The 17,577-nt window shown below is 37.3% G+C and overlaps 1 non-coding gene across 1 annotated transcript; it reads left to right on the top strand.

Moving 5' to 3' along the window:
* The first annotated feature begins 16,663 nt into the window (after positions 1–16,663).
* Positions 16,664–16,770, top strand: LOC111898494 (small nucleolar RNA R71). The gene has a single exon (XR_002852594.1). It is a non-coding gene; the product is annotated as a small nucleolar RNA R71 (small nucleolar RNA).
* The last annotated feature ends 807 nt before the right edge of the window (positions 16,771–17,577 follow it).

Genomic DNA, 17,577 nt, shown 5'->3' with positions numbered 1-17,577 from the left:
TGCCCGGATAGCTAAAATCCACCTTTCTGTCCCGTCGATCACTCTATCAGTGACACGTCCGATGGTGTCTGGTAACTCCTCGCGGAGGGCTCGTGAAACCTCTGCAGCAATCCAATCATGCAGGGAACTCTCTTGGGGGTAAGGTGTACTGCCCACTCCTGACCCCTGATGGCAAGTGCTAAAAATGGGATTCCCCTCCCTGATGGATCCCTGGGATCCATTAGAATCGGGCTCTAGACGACCCCCAAACTGTCCTGAAACTATCCCAGCCCTAAAGGCCTGAAGATTACTGTCGATGAGCTACACGATGGCCTCTGTAACCGAACCAAAAATCACTAGAGTCTAATCAATAATGTTGCGCACAATCTCTGCGGAAATGAAATCCCTCATCTGATCATCAAGCTGCCCGACTCTAGAACCTGAGTCAGATTCCTCCCTGGTACCTAAACTGCTAACTGGTATCTTGCGCAACGTCACCATGCTGAAAACATAACACATTACCGATCAATACACACCGCTGCTGTGGGACCTTTCACACCCTCTACTAATTCCCTGGTTTTGTCTCGGCGCCTCTTGAATCGAGTACCGATCCTCTGCTTTCAGTAGTACAGGCCCATACTACCTTCCACATCTATCCGTACTTTCCTCAAGAGTTACCTCAACTCCACCAAGTCCCTTTTCTCTACTGCTAATCTTTGCTACTCTCATCCTAGGCTTTCCCTAGGGAACCTTTGACTCCACCCAAACAATCCTTAGTTGCTGAAGGTCTCCTCGTAATGCCAATTAGCCATTACCTGAATACCATCACATGTAACGAGCCTCGGATAATCCTTCGAGTAAGGGACTCATCCCTACAACGGTTAGACTCAGACGAGAGCTGCGCCGTAGGGCCAAATCCATCACTCTGAGATTATTCAACCCTGATCACATGTGATGTGATGTATTCACCTAATGGCTAACTCACAACACTCAGAGTTCCACAAAGCACAAAGCAAGCAGCATTCAGACAAGAAGGAAACTAACTCAGGCAAATCTATTCTCATAACCCAGAATCTGCACTCGTGTACAATGCTGAACTCATGCTATTAGGCATAACCTAACAGGCTATCCTACTGCTGTTTACTCAATACTAGAATGAAATTCTCATAAGGCTGAAACACATAAGCAGGCACATAAGGCATCCTCTTAGATCCTTAGTCCTATACTAGAATGTTGTTCTACTGAGACTGAAACTGAAACTGGAACTAAAACTGAAACTGAAACAGATAATCATAAACTTGTATGGGTAATTTGGGAGTACTTACTTGAGCTCGGCTGATTGCATGCACCACACCCTTTTTCTCTTTTCGAAGTTCTTTTCTTTCTAAAAATTCTTTGTGCCTTTCTAAAACTCTTTTCTTTTCAAGTTTCTTTTTTGATTTTCTAAAACTCTTTTGTTTTGAAAACTTTATACCAGTTCCTTAGTTTGAGTTCAAACACACTCGGGAGTGCGCCCGAATCCCTCAAACCAAGGCTCTGATACCAACTTGTAACATCCCAAAATACGAACCAAAAATTTCTTTTAAAACATTACTAAAACCATATTTATAAAAACTGTATCATAAGTGATAACAAAATTTCCGAGTATTAATTCAAAACAGAATCTTATTATTAGAGTAAAACATTCCCAGGCTAACTGACTATGGTGTGTGCATTACAACCTCTCCAAGCTCCTCCTCTGAAAACTGAGTACCTGAAACCAAAAACTGAAAACGTAAGCACGAAGCTTAGTAAGCTCCCCCAAACTACCATATACCATACAATAACATATAAACACATACTGGCACTTGCCCACTGCATCGGACCGAAGTCCGAAAACTGCATCGGACTAAAGTCCGGAACTAACCAGGGCCTTGAACTCTGCATCAGACCGAAGTTTGGAAACTGCATCGGACCGAAGTCCGGAACTAACCAGGGCCTTGCCTTGTGCATAAGACCGATGTCCGGAAACTGCATCGGACCGAAGTCCGGAACTGACTGGGACCTTGTCCCCTGCATCGGACCGAAGTCTGGAACTAACTCCATCGGACCGAAATCCGGAACTAACTAGGACCTTGTCCCCTGCATCAAACCAAAGTCCAAAAACCGACTGGGCATAACATAGCATAGCATAAACATATCAACTAGCACGAACACATAAACTGCATACTGCATCGGGCCGTAGCCCGGAACACATAACACATAAATCCTGTCTGAGCCACCAAGGCATCAAACATACTAACTACTGCATCGGACCGAAGTCCAGAAACTACTGCTAGATAAACGGGCCAACATTGTGGCTTTAGACCTGTTCCTACTAGAAGGAAACTCACCTGAACTACTGAGCTCTGCTGATAACCCTCTAGCTGCTAACCGAAAACCCTCTGAGGCGCTGCTCCTCTAGCTCTCCGAGCTGCCAATAACAATATAACACTTAGTCTGACAGTCCTCAAAAAGTCAACTAAGTCAACTCTTGACAACGTCAAAGTCCTGGTCAAAGTCAACCTTCCAGGTCAACCCTACTCGCCGAGTCTGCCTACTGACTCGCCGAGTTCATACGCTCAGAATCCTTTCATTCATGACTCGACTCGCCGAGTCAGCCCTTGACTCGCCGAGTCTACCGATTTCCAAGTCCTGTGCTGTCCAACTCACTGAGTCCCCACTCAACTCACTGATCCGAGTCTTAACTCGAAGGGTTCGGGGTTTCGTGACTTGACTCGCCGAGTCCGAGAACAGACTCGTCAAATCCAAGGCAATCTTCAATAGACTCACCGAGTTGTTCTTCCAACTCGTCGAGTTCCTGCCGATCTTCATCCAACTCGCCGAGTCCACCCATGTGACTCACCTAGTTACGACGCGATTTAAGTCTGGTATCTAGCCCGACTCGCCGAGTCCTTACGTGCATTCTCATAATCTCGAGTCACAGACCTACTCCTTTGCTCCAAGCAATAGATCTGGGTTCCTAGAGTCCATTAGCAACATAATGTTGCTTCCTTTACGTGCTTCTTGTCCTCATAATACCAAAAACCAAGCTAGAAAGGAACTTAACTCATGGGGAATAGCTTTTGCAGAGTAACTAATAGGGCTTTCTGCATCTTTGGTCCAAATAGAGCTCAGATCTGGGGTTTCAACTCCAGATCTAACTTGCGCACCAATTTCTCATCACATACTCTCAAAGAAACCCTAAAACTCCATGAAAGATGGATCTAGAAAGGTGAAAGCCAAGGATAACGATTCATTACCTCCAAATGCTCTACAAAGTTCCACCAACTCTAGATCTAAGGCCTCCTCTTGCACCACTATGAATCTCTTCTCTTCTAAGCTTTAATTTACTTCATCAAGGGTAGATCTTGCTCTAAAAACGGTTATGGTGGCTAGGGTTTGGGGTTCCGGACTATAGGGGCCGCAAATGAGCCCTAGCGAAGAGAATAAGATGCTTAAATACAGTACCAAGTCTCGGAATTAGGATTTCCCAACCCAGACTAGACTCACGGAGTCCACTTGCCGACGCGTCGAGTCGGTCACTTACATTACACCTGGATCCCACTCCGACTCGCCGAGTTCCTCCCTGGACTCGATGAGTCGACCCTCTTTAACTCATGGTTTTCCTTTCCTTTCTTGACCTTTCTGATTTCGGGTGTTCCAGTTAGTACTCTTGTTCCAACTCGTTGTACACTAGTTTTAACATGTTTATAGCTTAGAAATCACAAAGAAACACAAGATCCGAGGAGTTTATGGCCAAGACATGTTCTTTGGCCGTAAACCCCTATAAGTGGGGCAAATTGAACCCTAGTCTCTTACCAATCCTTGGAACTTAGTCTAGAACCATACCCCATTGAACTAGGGACTTCAAGCAACAAAATGGTACTTCATACCATGAGTTTACGGCCGTAAACTCATGGGGAAGTGGTCCCCAAGACATAAACTCAAGTTGAGGTCATTTATGGACCTTAAACTCACCTAGCCTCTTGTTTAAGCCTTGGAACACTTAACCACTTAAGACAACATAGCTTTAAGCCTCAAATGGAGACACATTAGAGAGTTTACTGCCAGGAGTAAACTCCCCTGGGCCGTAAACTCCATTAAGTATGTTCCATGGACCGTAAACTCAAATACAAAGCCTTACACTCCTTTGTTGTAATCCAATGGCCTCCTAACACTTTGACTAAAGTGTTTCCCACGCCTTAGAATGTTTATACTTGTATAATTAGTGTTATAATCACTAATTTTATATATAGACAAGTCTTTATATGTTATTAGGACCATTGTGCGTGTTTAAGACTTCACTTGACACCAAGCACTTGTCCGACACTTCCATACGATCCACTCACTGCAGGTGAGTTCATAACCCTTAATTAACCTTTTAAATATTTTTAAATGTTTATAAATGCTTTTATGGAGGGGGGGGGGGGGGAATACAAGTTGAATCAGGCTAGTTATTATATCAATCGCATGTCATTAATAACTAGCATACAAATGGATTTACTACACATTTAGCTGATTTACCAAACTTATTACTTGAAATGAATTTCTCAACCGTTTTAACATGTTAAAACTCTTTATCAAACTGTCTTACATACTGTATGTTTCCATTCAAACTCTGTCACAAATGTGTTTCAAACAAAGGTTTTCCTTATACTTAAAACTGTCTTATCAAACAAACTACTTTGAAATCGTTTTATAAACTGACATCAAGACATCATTTGATAGTCATTAAACTTTTCAAAGGTTTTACAAAACTCCTTTTATACTTTTATATTGTCAAATGCATGCCTATATATGTATAGTTATATAAGTAATGTTTAAAGGACTTAGGACGGCTAGCTCGCCTTAATTCCTTTTCATCGTTGGGATGTTGCCTTAGGGTATCGGTTATTCGTCCGAACGTTGTCTAAATGTTAGTTATATATCATGTATACATATATGGACATAAAAGTTCCATCAGTTAGTTCGGTACCTTTGGGTAGCAAAGGTATACCTTCGATTATACGCGAACATTACTAGTAACTATTATAGGTATAGTTAGGAGATACTACTTATTATTCCAAGTATAAGGAATCACACAAGAGTTAGTTCATTCATGAGTCTATACTAATACATTAGACACTATAGGAAGAGATACAATTACATAAATACAAACATTACATACTATATGAAGAGACACTAATACATACAATTACAAGACATACTATTACAGAGTTACAATTACATAGATACTATTAAATACATACTATAGGAAGATATACGATTACATACTATATGATGAGATACATATTATATGAGTAGATACTATTATATAAAGATGGAACTAACCATTCTACACCCAGTTGTTAGCTACAGAGGGAAAATGCACATTGACGGATGTCTACGGTTAATACTATTCTGCAAGTTCCTCCGCCGTGATTAGCCTAGTACCAAAGGATAATACTTAAATGATTATATTATTTTCCTTATTATCTTTACTTTGTCTCACATTCACATAATCGATGAGGTAGATTAGATATGAATAATCATAGTTGTACCAGAGACAAACCTTCACTTATGTAGAGGTTCAAACCTTCAAAACAGTCGAGTCTTGGTAAAAGACTTCTATTTTATACTAGTAGGAAATATAGGATTTTGTAGGGTTTTCAAACGTTTACAATTACTTACAAACATTCTCATACTTATACAAACTTTTCTCAAAACAATTACAACTCTTTACTTTACAATTTTACAAATCAAAGACACATAAATACTTATGAATTCACCAGCTTTATTGCTGATACTCGCTTTCAAAATAACTTGTATTCTCAACTTACAAATGGATAGGTACGACGACTAGGTTTTGTGAAGACGAAGCAGTCAAGAATCGTCTTTTATTAGATTATTCATTATGTTGTTTATTACTATGAAAGAACACACTTGTAATTAAAATTATACTATTAATGCAATGGACGATGTTGTTGCTTGTTTACTACTTTACATTGTTGTGATACATTACATGACGTCCTCCGCCCCATAACGTTTCCGCCGTTCTTGGTTTTGGGGTGTGACAATGAACCACTCGCCTTGGTGCCATTTTTTGCAAAAATGAATAAATAAGAAAGCCTTTCAATCTCACGTCATGAGTTTGTATTTCACATAAAATCAAATCGGTCATGAAATCGAGTCTTAATCTTGTTGGGGTTAACTCTTAAGTCATTTCTAAGCACATTTAAGCAACATATAGCAAAGGAATCGTATATTTTGGGTGATAATTTTGACATTCAAGCAAACCACAAGTCGTAACTCCTAATTTAAATAAATTGGTCAAAATAGAACAATAAAACTAAGAGTTATTTACCTTAAGTGGAAGATTATGTAAGCACAACGGTTGTTTATGGAGAACTATGGCCGAAATCAGATGGGGGGGGGGGGACCTAGAATCAGCTTCACTTCCTGAGTATAGGTAAAGTGATTCTTAAAAGGGTTTCTGATTCTTTTAATCAGTGGGCCCTTCAAAGTTCACGTCGGGAGCCTTTAAGACTCACGTCGTAAGTCCATAGAGTCGATATGGGCTTAACATTTGGGCCATTTCAATTGAAAAGTAGTTGGGCTAAAATAGTAAGAACACAAATCTAGCCTGCCCGTATTTCATTATGTACTCACATCGTCAACGATACGTGCTCACGTCATGAATGCTGTCTAAGCTCAAAATAAACCTCATTTATAATTCCATTCTATATTAAAAACTCTTATTTATTTTACCATTTAAATTTAAAGTACCTCGCCCTTGATTTTTACCATTCATAATTTTATTAGATGATTAGATGATCAATTATCCTAAAAACAAAAAAAAAATCAAATATCAAAATAAAGGCATAAACGAAAAGAAAATTCAAACCGAGCTCGGGTTGTCTCCCATGAAGCGCATCTTTTTGTTGGAGTCATGATCCGGACTCCTTGCCGCCTCACGTTGAATTGTTCGAAGTGTCCATCACCATTTGAATCTTTTGCTCCTCCTATCTTCTTTTGTACGCTTGGACTCATCTAATATACACTTTTTTGAGGTTTCTTTTTTAACTTTTACCCCATTTACTTCGAGCTTGCGTTTAATCCCCTTATTCTGATGAAATTTATTCTCTACTTTTTCCTCACCCTTTAGCTCTATAGGAACCATGTTTTCATCCATAGCTGAAACTCTCTTCCTTGGAAGTAACCTTGTCCTCGTCACTCCATATGTAGTCACTTTCCTCACTCACCCAAGAAGTTAGATTTGTATAAGCAATAACTTCAAACACAAGTGGAACGAATGCTCTTCGTTTTGTATGTTTAACTTGTTGAATTGTCTTAAGTTCTTCTTCCATTAGCTTCTCCAACTCTTCAAATTCATCTTCTTCATCAATATTGAAAACTTCACCTTGAACATCATTCTGTTGGAAACCATCTTCTATTCCAAAAGTTGCTTCTTCATCTCTAACTCTCAAAGTGAGCTTGGAGTCTTGAATATAAACCAAGGCTCGAGCAGTATTTAGTAAAGGCCGACCAAAAATAATTGGAACATCATTATTTTCTTTCATGTACATAACCACAAAATCAATTGGAAAAACGAATTTCCCAATTTTTACCAAGATGTCTTCCACAATGCCCCCTAAGATGTATCATTGACCGGTTGGCCATGTGAATGGTCATTCTTGTAGCCTTCAATTTTGGAATTTTGAGCTTTTGATAAAATGAGAAAAGCATCAAATTTATGCTAGCCCTAAAATCAACTAAAGCATAAGTCTTCAGATTATTCGCAAATTCACATGGAAGAGTGAGGCTTCTAGCATCTCCCATCTTCTTTGGTAACACTCCCTATAAAACTTTAGAACTTTGCTCACTAAGAATAACCTTGGAATTATTTATTAATTGTTGATGAGTATCTATTAAATCTTGTAAGAATTTCACATATTCGAGAATTTTAGATAACGACTCAATTAAAGGAGTATTCATTGAAATACCCTTTACTTGCTTTATAAATTCCAAATGCTCTTGTTCCAGTGGATGAATATTAGCTCGGGACAGAAATGGTAAAGGAGGATGGTAAGCCAGAAAATTTTCTGAAATTTTTTTATTTAGACTCAGCCCATGCCATGAGCTTTGGATGCTCATGTCGTTAGTTTAGTGTTTCAGCAAAATTCTTCTCCTCAATTTTCGACTTTTTCGGCTATGATTTGGACGGTTGTGGCTCCTCTTCTAGTGCTTCTAAGAACACAGAAATAGCCTTTTCTTAATTTTCGATCATCATAACATGAGACTGAGTCTTTTTGTCGAGATATTGTTGTTGGATTAGTGTCTAAGTCCATAACTATTTTGGTATGTACTTGACCCGATTATGAGCATGGTCCTTTTGGGTTGCCTTCACCATAGCAATATGTAGGATGAATTAAGGAGAGAAAGGTTTAAATATGATTTATTAATATATTATGAGAATAATATATTAAAGGAGAAATCATATTGTTTAATTAATATTAGTCAATAATTAATTATGAATTAACTTTGTGGCTAAAAGAGATTAATTAAATTTAGGGGTCTGGACTGCAATTATTGGATAATTGAGTTATTGGGCTAAGGAATACTAAAGGAATAAGGGGTGAACGAAATTATGATGGAAGCCCATCATATTTTCGTCCATGGCCTTACCCAGAAGGTTCCATGGGCTGCTTAGAGTTTAAGCTGTCCATTAGGGTTTTGATTGAAACCCTAGCAGCCCACACAAGTATATAAAGGACCCCTTAGGCTCCAAAAACAACTGATTCTCTAGGGTTTCTAGTCGTTTTTTTGGGCAGCCTCTCTTCTTCTCCTCTTCATCCAAGTTGGTTAGTGGTGTTTGTGACTCCATTAGAGGTGCAGCACTTGAGGCACTAAGCTTTCGAAGCCAATCCAAGCAAGGAATTGATTGTTATTGCAATATAACAATCAAAGGTAATTATATAAACCCTAATTCAGTTTATAATATGTTAGATCTAAGTTTATTAGTCTTGGATTCAAAGCATGTACAATAGAGAAACCTAGATCCAAGCATTAGGGTTTGTATGAGCACATAGGATTGTTCTTATGCATAAAACGCATCAGTGGTATCAGAGCCTTGATTGGTTTCAGTTGTATGTGATGCTTAACTGCTTTAATTGCTGAGAAAATGATTTTTTGGTCCCTGCCCGACTCAACTCGGCGAGTTGGCCCCTACTCGGCGAGTCCAGGCCTGACTCGGCGAGTCAGTTCGTCAGAATTAGGGTTTTTCGGCTTTTGGCTGCTGTTTTGACTTGGATTTGATGCTTAATTTGTTTTATGAAGTTAAAATCCGAATTTTATCTATATTAAGTGTTTATCCTTGCCAAAACAATAGATAATTTCAAATCTTTTAAATATTGGTTGTTTATGTGATAAATATGGATTATTTAAAGTTATTTGGTAATTATCTAATGACTAAAATAAAATTAGGTCAAATATAGATAATTACGAAATTAATTGTTTAATTTATGTTATTTGTTATTTGATTCCTTATGTTTTGAAAAGTCTCAAAACTTGCCTTCAAGTTTTGGGATTTAAAAGTTGATTAAAAGTTTAATTTTGAAATGTTAAATTCTAAAACCCTAGTAATTTTGAAAAGTTCAAATAACACCCTTATGGTTTTATTAACTAATTAAAGTGTATAATTAAAAGTGATTTAATAAACCCATAACGGTTTGGTTTACATTTAATTAAATTAAAAGTATAACTTTAATAAATTAAACCACCTAGTATTTTAAAAGTGTAAAATACACCCTATACTATATATAACACTAAAAGTCTAATATTATATATGTATGAGTAAACAGTCAGTCTTACCGTTAGTAGGCCTCATTCACGAAGCTAGTCTATAAGGGGTGTTTAAGAAAATTGCCTATAAAATGGCGATTGAATGGGTATCCACTCTTACCCACCGCACTCTTGACTAGTGGAGGGTCGTTAGCCGAACGGGTAGGATAGGACAGAAACCTTTCATTATAAGTATAATGAAGTACTAAGTAACTAAATGCTTTTCAAATTCCCAAATCATAGTTACTTTAGGAAAAATGTAAAATTGTATGCTAATCCATAGAATTACACTTCGTACCCCTGTCAAACGTTAGTGGAGCGTGTGTGGTTAACCGGCACACTAATTTGGGGATGACATTGGTAGCGAAGGGTGACTCGATGTTTGTCATAGATCAATGGAGCGTGTGTGGCTAACCGGCACATTAATTAGGTGATTGTAGCATTGGGTGCACCATGTGATTCGTATGGTTATTCACACCTTGTTTGTGATCCTCGGCATCCCAGTCACAAATAGTAGGGCATAATCGAGATTAAACATGCCATTGAAAAGTTCAATGAATCTCAAAAGATCTAGGAGTTTCAATTCATTTAAAACTTAATCTTCCTTTTCGTTTTTCATGGTGGAAATTGGTAAATCGTCATTTACCTACCTTCAAATATTCTACAACTAGATTACGGCATCCCTCTTCTAGGTTGTAGAGTATTGTGTTGGATCCTAGCTTGATGTTTCATTTGGGTGTTGCATCAAGAGTTCTAATCAACTTAACTTGAATTTTCTCCTGTTTTGTAGATGTCTACATCTTACAATGGTCTTCCCAAATCCTTTGGAACAAGCTTTCCAAATGAAGATGACGTTCCGAGATACAATCAAGGAAATGAGAGTCATGCTTCACTTCCTCCACCTCCTCAAATCATTCTCCCTGACCCACAAGTTCAAAGGCTTGAAAAGTTCAAGCTCACTCAAGCCCTTTTGGCAAGTAAACACGAAGATGGGAAACCTGTGTGTGCGCACGTCTTAGAGATGAAGTCACACATTGATAGGTTAAACATGTTGGGTGTCGAGATTTCAAGTGAGTTGGTTGTTGACTGGGTTCTTCAGTCACTTCCTGAATCATATAGTGAGTTCGTTAGAGAGTACTATATGATGGAACACGACGTGACCCTAATTGATCTCACCTATTTGCTTATAGCTGCTGAATCAGCAATGATTTGGCGTGCTGGTCAAGCAAATTTGTCTAGTGAATCAAACTCTCAAACTTCAATGGACACTGGCAACATTGGAAGTCCAGAAAGAACTAAGTCTGTGATTGTCCGATGTGCTGTGCCAAAGGAGTCCATTTGCTTTTATTGCCAAGAGAAGGGGCATTGGAGACGAAGCTGCCCTAACTACCTGAGAGATCTAAGAGATGGGAGAGTCAAGACGTATGGCTCTGCTTCAGGTAAAATCCATTATCTAACTCTTTTGAGTTCCTATTCTAGATTCTTAATACATGATGTGATAAGATTACATTTTGATGTTTTGTAGGATTGAAGAAAAGAGAGGAAGCTTGAGAAAAGAAGTGAGCTGAATCTAATCATGAAGAAATGGATTTCGATCGCATTACTTGAAGAATGGATTCTTGAGCCACTACTTGGAGTTAGAATAGATTGTTAAGAAATATGTAATAACATAGTTTTTCAATTGAATTGCATTGTAAGGACAAAAAAATAAATTTCCGCAATAAAATGAATTTTGATTTTATCTTATTTATTTATCCTTGCGATGGCATGTATGAAAAAATGATGTTTGAATGTTTCTGTTATTAGAAATAATGGATTTGATTCTTAATTATGTTATTTGTGGAAATGTCAAAAGTTTACCAAATAGGGAAAGTTTCTCATCGCCCAAGTTTCAATTGGACAGAAACTTGGAATCATGCAATGTGTATTGTATGATGAATGAAAAACTTTCACATTTGGGAAACTTAGACTAATTCTTTGACAAAGTGTCAATTGAAGGACTAGGAGATCAAGTACAGTAGGTTGTGCGTTGATCAAGTCCACCACAAGAGTGACAAAAATATTCGTCATGATTTACTAAAGTTTAGTAAATATGGTTATACTTATAAGATTGAGTATAATTATGAGTTAACTAAAATAGTTTCAATCAATAGCAGAACGAATAAGAAGAATCAAGAAGGCAGAAAGATAAAAGTTTCTCCATTCTAAGAAGAAGGGAGAGTACCTTTTATTGTGTTTTATGATGAAGTCTTAATGATTAAGAACCATATCTCAATTGATCCTTTGAGTGAGTCTTAGTGCATTTGCATGTCTAAGAAGAGGAATCGAGAATTGTAGAAATGGTTAAATCAATTAGTCTATCATACTTCGTTCATTATCAAGACTTAGAGTCAAGATTGTGATATTGAGTGAAAAGTCTTAAGTAGGTTTATAACACTCATCAAATGTGGAACTTGGAAAAGTTTTCTTATTCTTGCACATTTGAAATTGGTAAGGTGTGTTGTCTTGGATAAGACAAAGACCAACTAGGACCAATTATGTGAAGTGTTTTGTCTTGATAAGAACTACACTAACTCTTGAATATTTGCTTTGTCAAGAAATGTTTCTTGACAAGAGAATCTTATATGTCAAGGAGTCAGTGGGAGTCTTAATGGTTTTTGAAAAGTTTCAAGAACAAATCAAGAACAAACCTTATCGATCATCACTAGCACACGACATGAGGCTTACAACCTGTCGAACTGACATTATCTTGTTTCTGTGCCATTCCAATTGAGTTAATTGCGTATGTGAGTTCTATAAGTTCTCATTTGAATGCATACTAGAGCCTTAGTCGATGGAATGTACATTGATGTGTAAGGACAAGTTACTAAACTACTTGGAAGACATGGTGGGCACTCATGTTACCATAGGGCAAGAAATCAAGATTAAGAAAGTTCAGTCCATATGAGTTTGGATTTGTCGCAAACCTTGGTTTTGACAAATTCACATGGATAGGAACTCATACACCATAAAATCTAAGTGTCATAAGATTCTCTCCTTCATGAAAATGACTGTGAGGAAATACTTTCACTAAGAGAGGTTTTAAGAAGATAGCAATTGTGAAAATTGTATTCTCATATTCGATTATGGTTACGACATCCCTTTCCATAGTTCGAATTGTGAGATTTGGCAATTAGTTTGAACATTTGGAACTTAGTAACATAAATTCTAAATTGTTTAAACACACATATGAGCTATCTCAGGAAAAAGTGTATAAGTTTAAGAAGCTTAGATAAAGGCTTATCGAAGCATCTGGTATTAGAAATATGAATTTCAGAAATTCAATAGGCATTGTTTTCTAGAAGTTCATTTGTTTTCTGAATACATGTCAAGGCTAGTGGGAGCATAATTGTTATGCTTATATGATAATAATCATCATGATAGTGGGAGCATAAGTGTTATGATTGTATGATTATTACGGAAAGTATTGCAAGTTAGAAATATTAATTATAGAAAAACAAAGGTTCCATTTGCAGAGATGCATGGGTTGAAAAGTTGTTTTGCTATAATTAAGGGAGAGAATATTATACTCCATTTCAAAATCTAAAGCTTAGATTAAGAAATTTTAATAGTTTCAGTCAAAGGATACATTGTGAGTTCTTAAAATTCGATTATGATTACGGCATCCCTCTTCATAGTTCGAATTGTGAGAACATGACACATAAAATATTATGGCAAAAGACTGGTAAAATATCATATCTTTATGTAAGACATTATGCATCGTGTCCCATACGCTTCGGGTATAGGATCGATTGCAAATGCTATAGTATTTTACCATTCTAAAATTTTCCAAATGTCTAGCGCATTAAGGGGGAAAAGGACTAAAATTGGTTTTGACTAAAATAATTAAACAACTATCAAAGGACGATCCAAAGTTCGCTGAGGATTGGTCTCTTGTGAGTAGTTGGAAGTATGGTATTGGATGGACCATATCGACATTATTATGAATATATAAGATTCTATTAAGAATGAGTTGTCATATGGCAAATGTGGAAATGTTTCCATATTGGGAGTTGGATATTAAGAATCTATGTCTAAATTAGAAACTTTTATGCAAGAAGGATGTTCAAAGGAATGTACTTTGAATGTGAAACTTCACGTCTATAGAATTGTCTTGTAACAATTTCTAAGAAAGTACTTTGTAATTTCATTAGCCAAGTCTTGGTTACTTTTGTGCTATGACTTTATGAAAGGATAGTTGCGTAAAATGTTAGAATCTAGCATATTCTAGTAGTGGCAAGAACCTTGTGTTCTTACACTAATAATGGGGATTGAGGAATTGTGAAATGAGAATCATTGGAAAAGTTTTCAATTGTTCTATTTCACAAAGCATGAACCATAGGAAATATAGTGTGCATGCTTCATGCATGGGACAACTATTGTTGCAATTTAAGTAATAAGTTGATTTTCTGAAACAGTAAACGATAATAATGAGTAATCAATATGGTGGTTAAATAGAAGTGTTTTATTTACTCTCACAAGTTTGAGGCCATATAGGATTAAGTATTATTGTTATGTTTCAATTTGCATGTTTTGACTTCCATAATAACTAGGTTATTCAAACATCCACAGTCGATCATACGTTGGAAGTAAGTATGAAGGAACACTGTCATGAAGAGTCTGTAGATTGTCTGAAAGGTTTAGACGTAGCACAAGTTTGTTGCAGAATTCATGAGTGCTTTGATAAGATTAGAGTATTGGATTAAACCCAAGCTCACTTGGATTACTTCATGGTTTTATCATGAGTGATTAGTGAGACGATAATATTGTATATTCTTGAAACCGAGACGTGTGAGTTGTTACTTGTTGGTCGGTTACACATTGATGATAAGTAAACGCACCAGTAACTTGGTGTTATAAAACTTATTGTTGTGTGTGATTCGATCAATAAATGCAAGCGAGCATTTGAGTCGAAGTTTATCCATTCCTTTTACTCAAAGTGGGATAAAAGCGATATCTGTGGGCCTCTCAATGATTTAGTGATGACACCTAAGCGCTTGGCCAAGCCGGGACTAAGTTGATGTGTTCAATTGTAGTCTGTTGTCAGTCGTCATAAATCGGAAGTCGGGAAATAGTATAGAGAGAATGATTGAAATTCATGTCTTATGTCTATACGATATCTTGAGAATGGAGGAATATATGATCCCTTATCTAGAGGACACGCTATCTGATAAGATCAGAGTTGACAGCGGCTTTTGAAAGCTACGATTGCTGATCAGGTTCTGAAGTCATACGGAAAATAGTTATTAGACTTATCCAAGTGGGAGACTGTTGGATTTGTGTCTAAGTCCATAACTATTTTGGTATGTACTTGACCCGATTATGAGCATGGTCCTTTTGGGTTGCCTTCACCATAGCAATATGTAGGATGAATTAAGGAGAGAAAGGTTTAAATATGATTTATTAATATATTATGAGAATAATATATTAAAGGAGAAATCATATTGTTTAATTAATATTAGTCAATAATTAATTATGAATTAATTTTGTGGCTAAAAGAGATTAATTAAATTTAGGGGACTGGACTGCAATTATTGGATAATTGAGTTATTGGGCTAAGGAATGCTAAAGGAATAAGGGGTGAACGAAATTATGATGGAAGCCCATCATATTTTCGTCCATGGCCTTATCCAGAAGGTTCCATGGGCTGCTTAGAGTTTAAGTTGTCCATTAGGGTTTTGATTGAAACCCTAGCAGCCCACACAAGTATATAAAGGACCCCTTAGGCTCTGAAAACGTGGACAACTGGTTCTCTAGGGTTTCTAGTCGTTTTTTTGGGCAGCCTCTCTTCTTCTCCTCTTCATCCAAGTTGCTTAGTGGTGTTTGTGACTCCATTAGAGGTGCAGCACTTGAGGCACTAAGCTTTCGAAGCCAATCCAAGCAAGGAATTGATTGCTATTGCAATATAACAATCAAAGGTAATTCTATAAACCCTAATTCAGTTTATAATATGTTAGATCTAAGTTTATTAGTCTTGGATTCAAAGCATGTACAATAGAGAAACCTAGATCCAACCATTAGGGTTTGTATGAGCACATAGGATTGTTCTTATGCATAAAACCCATCAATTGTGAGGATAATTTTTTGTTTACCAAAGTTGTTAGTTGACCATGTTGGGCTTCGACATTATGGATCGATGCTTGATGATTTCTTAATAAAGTTTGCTGGTCAAGCATTATAGTTTGTTGATCTTTCTTCATCTTAATTTTATCTTTTAGTGTTGCATTAGTCTCATCATGTCTCTTTTCAGAAGCCTCCATAAAATGAGATAACACATTCTCCAAGTCAACTTTCTTTTTGGCTGGTGGGTGTTCCTTTTGGTAGAAGCCTCGACCTGTCTGCCTATATTTTTCTTCTTTTTTCTTCTTGTACTCTTCATATGGCAACCACTCCTTCTTGGGTTTTCTCCAATCTTCATCATATTTATCCCCCACTAGAATAGTCAACTTGAGCCTTTTTATTTCCATGTTCATCCGATTGGCATTTTTTTGTCATGTACGGACCATTGCATCTTTCACATCCAACTCTAATAGCATGAATTGACCGGTCCATCTTTGTCATTCTTCTTTCCATGGTGTCAACCATTGCTAGTACAACAACCATGTCTTCAGAATCGCCTCCCCCAATTCCTTTCGCTTCATCATGTCTTGGATTATGGTATTCACGAGAATGCTTTGAGATCTCTTTGATCAACTCCTTCATTTCACCTGGCTTTTTCTTAGTAAGTGGTCCTTGAGAATCAAGAAGTTTCCTTGTCATGACATTCACCCCATCATAAAAGATAGATACCTCTTGTTGTATGTTAACGTCATTTTGATGACAATTTCTTTGCAACCCCTTATAACGCTCCCATGCCTCATAAAGTGATTCACCCGGATTTTGCTCAAAGTTAGCTATTGCCTTCTGGAGTTTAGATATTTTTGATGGTGGGCAGAATTGTTCCAAGAATTGCTCACGTATCCATACCCAAGTAGTAATTGCACCGGGTGGAAGTGCTTTCAACCAATCTCTTGCAACTCCTTTAATAGTAACGGGAACCATCCTTATCAACACGGTCCCTCTTGGAACATTTGGGATATAGAAATAGTCCGTAATGCCATTGACTTCATCTAAATGCTTGTAAGAAATCCACATGATCCTTTCCATAAATGGTACATCCTTAAGTGCAGCTAGAATGTGTCATTTCAGTTCGAATGTTGCAGTGACGGGAATTGTAGCTTGTACTAAACCGGGACCAGCATCGTCTCTTATCCGCTTCTTGTATGCTCCTATGGACATATCCGTAATATTTGCCATTAGGTTTTCTGGCTCGTCTCCGGGTTCGCTTTTCTCTAATTCGAATTTAGGTTTGGTCTCATATTCGGATTCTTGTGGACTAGGTATTTCATCTTCAATTTTACTTTTTTCCTTCAAAGATGTACTTGACTCTCCCACTTTCTTCCCTTTCCTCTTTCCAAATACTGATTTAAGGCCTTTCAATGGTGAGCTCTTTGGTGGTTGGTCTTCTTTCACGTTTTTATCCATCTTTTTGTGATGGGCTGACTCTGGATCTTCAATTGGTGGTACTAAAGGTTTGTTGGAACCACTGGTCATGTACTACTGCAGTAAAACAAAAATAAAAACATATAACTGAAAAAAAAAACGGTAAAACAAAGAATAAAGAAAAAGTGTTGGATTCACGTCGTGAGCCTTAAAAGCTCACGTTGTGAGTTCAGTTCT

Source organism: Lactuca sativa, chromosome 7 (genome assembly GCF_002870075.4).
Source record: "Lactuca sativa cultivar Salinas chromosome 7, Lsat_Salinas_v11, whole genome shotgun sequence".
In the NCBI taxonomy this organism is placed as follows: Eukaryota; Viridiplantae; Streptophyta; class Magnoliopsida; order Asterales; family Asteraceae; genus Lactuca; species Lactuca sativa.
This window is presented reverse-complemented; position numbering and strand designations above follow the sequence as displayed.